This window comes from Convolutriloba macropyga, chromosome 10, assembly GCF_964194025.1.
Source record: "Convolutriloba macropyga chromosome 10, txConMacr16.3, whole genome shotgun sequence".
NCBI lineage: Eukaryota > Metazoa > Xenacoelomorpha > Acoela > Convolutidae > Convolutriloba > Convolutriloba macropyga.
In genome coordinates, this window is record NC_134477.1 from 42452934 (window position 1) to 42456045 (window position 3112).

Below are 3112 nucleotides of genomic sequence, written 5' to 3' on the forward strand. Positions count from 1 at the left end.
ATTTGCCACCGCTGGTCCCAAGCCCGGAATCAAAAAGGAGGAGGAACAATCCACACATATTAAACTGGAAAATCTCAAAAGTCAGTTTTTAACTTGACTTGAGAAATTTTGAAAGATTTGAAAAATTTTTTTGGCTAAAATTCCTAAGTTTCCCAATGGATTTTCTAATTTTGTTTTCAATAAGGACCAGAGAGCTAACGCAATGGTATAACTTCACTTTGCCAATATGCTTAGTTTTGGTTTTTCCCTAATTTAGGGAAAAGTCAGAGTCTTTATCAGATTCCAATTCAGAGCTTGATTTGAGTCTGAATGAGAGAAATTCAGGACAAAATGTAATCTGCGTCCGACGCTAAATCAGAACTGATAAACCTCTGATTTTTAATTCAGATTCACTACAAAGTTTGCCTAGGGTTAAGTACGGGCACCAAAATGCTTTATATGATCTTTGAATTCCATTAGTTCTCATATCGCTCGTGTTTTTCTGTCATATCACACACGAGCAACAATCTTCTCATGTCCATTATTTGGTAATAACTTTTCAAAGGTGGAGGCGGCAACGATGACATCTTAGGCCAAATCCTCTTTGAAACGCTCTCGCTCAATCAAGATTGAAAAAAAGAAACGAAATTCGTTGACAACATTGTGTAAAAATAATCGCCTCTTATATGTGCCAATAGCTACCTAAAAACAGACAGTAATGAGCTACTGATTACGTCCCAACACATAGTCAATAATTATGTAAAAACATGGTACGTTCATTGGGGAGTGTAAATAATATGAACCCATTAAGCTTGGGGGGTACAAACGGAAGAATTGCAATATGAGTTATGACATCTTTTCAATTTTCCCCAATTATTCGGGAAATTTATCGTGTAAGATTTTATACATATCAGATTTTTATTGTGCTAAACTGGACTCAGATTAGAAGCAAGACCTGGATCAAAATTAGTACTATATGTCTTTGTTATCCAAGGCATTATCGTCTATGTCCATAGGCTATGCAAGTAACGCAATAAAAGTAGCATTTTCTGAACACTTTCAGCTAATTTTGCCAAGTGAAGAGCAGTTTTAGAATTGATATTTTCAGAGCAAAGCGCATTTAGCGTCTTCAGACTGCAATTTAACAGAGCGGTTAGTTTAAGTTCAGTTAATTTTTATTCTGAAATTTGTCATAAAAAAAAGATGCCAGAAAAAAGATGCCAGAGGAGAACTCAACCAGTTAAAAACCATGAATTATTATACTATAATTCAGGGCTGTTCAATAGTCTTACTATGATTCAGGATTTCATACCGTACACGATAAAAGTTCTTGAACCTCACCAACAATTATAAAAATGCATCAAGCAATTTTTACATATATTAATTAAAACAACATGTTGAACTAATCATTGATTTCAGCTAAGTTTAGCTAACTATTATACTGAAGTCATTCCACTCACTACAACTTTAAAAATAACCACATGCTAGTACTAGAAAAAAGTAAACAAGTTATAGATCATACTTGGGTTCATTTTAAAGTAAAGCGTTCGAATCGGTTCAAACTAAGATCAAGTTTCAAGAAGGAATGCTTCTCGTATATTCAATGAGCGCCACTTTAATGGAGATGACTATGGTTCTTTGAAAAGTAATCCATCAATAGTAAATTTTTCAACTAAAAAGAATCAGTTTTCTTCAACTTGTTCTTTTAACTGTTTGGAGGGTTTTTTGGAGTTTTATGCTGCATAAAGAAAGCAGACTGCTGCAATCAAATGATAAATTTTATTAATTTCGGTTGTTTTTCATATCTCACCACATTTTGAATGGGTTAAAGTTTCTGTTGATCATCATATTCACATCCAAAATGAGGCCGCATTTTAAAATAGAGTTTATGTGAGATTGGAGGACGAACACTCGGTAAATTAGGTCCCAATTTTTGTAAAAAAATTTATCAATAAGAACAATTTCAACTAATATTGTTGAAATACGACTGGTAAATGCTTACTAACTATTTGACGAAACATAACAAAGATGGATAGGATAAAAAATTTCCAAAAAGTTCGTTCTAAAAAAATGAAAAGTGTTCTTTCAAGGTTCTTTTGATCCACCTAATTTCCAGAAAGTAACACAAGTCTCCATTTCGAATGTTTCGGAAGAACGCGATAAACCATAATCTGAAACTTTGATTTCAGATGTTGATTTGATCATCATTGTATCATAAGTATCTGTGAGCAAAACGAATATTTTCTGACTTTCAAGTTTTTGATTTCCATGCAAGCTAAATCTCAGTCACGAAAAAAATGGTTCGTAAGATACTATTATGACAAATCTTATCAACTTTTTTCTGATTTTTTGAACTTTGAAATTGAATTTGAACAACATGTTCGGTTAGCTAAAAATTGCAACAATTTAATTCTCCCATTTTCCAGTTCATCCCACGCAGCATAATAGTCAAGATTTGTTGGTGACAATGTGACTGGGTCACAATTTTTTTTTAAAAAAATGAGAGATAGTGCATGAAATTGTACAGAAATTAGATCTTTACATCACATCAGTAGGCAGCCATAGCTCTAAAATTAAAGATGTCATTGAAAATGACAATAGATTAGCATAGGAACATGAAACAAGTTGAGGCACTCAGAACTGCAATAAAACCTGATGTCAATTTGTTACATTCTAAATTTCACATTTTCTCGTTTCAACCGCTAAAACTACCGATCAATTTTACTGGACAAAAGTATTTTATGGAATATCTACCAAATTTTTAATTGATTTTGTTGAACAAAGTACGTATGGTCTTTAATAAAGAAATTTATCTTTCCTGTACCTAAATTCATTTTTTTAAAGTTTCTTTTTTTCTATTTTTTGCCATTTTACTCAGAGTAGTATACGTTTTTAGTAGAGTACGTTCAATCCAAAGAAATTGCCCAAAGGTAACTATTTGGTTTGTTCACAAGTGCTGCATTGCAGCCACAAGAAAACTCAGTTTTTCCACATCTTTGTAAAATTTTTCTGAGTGTTGTTTAGTTGATGAATATAAAAGTCTTCTATTATATCACTTTATTATGTCAATTTTCTAAGGAAACGAAAAAATAATGTCAAATTGTGTCGTTTTACAAGTAATTGATTCTCTTTT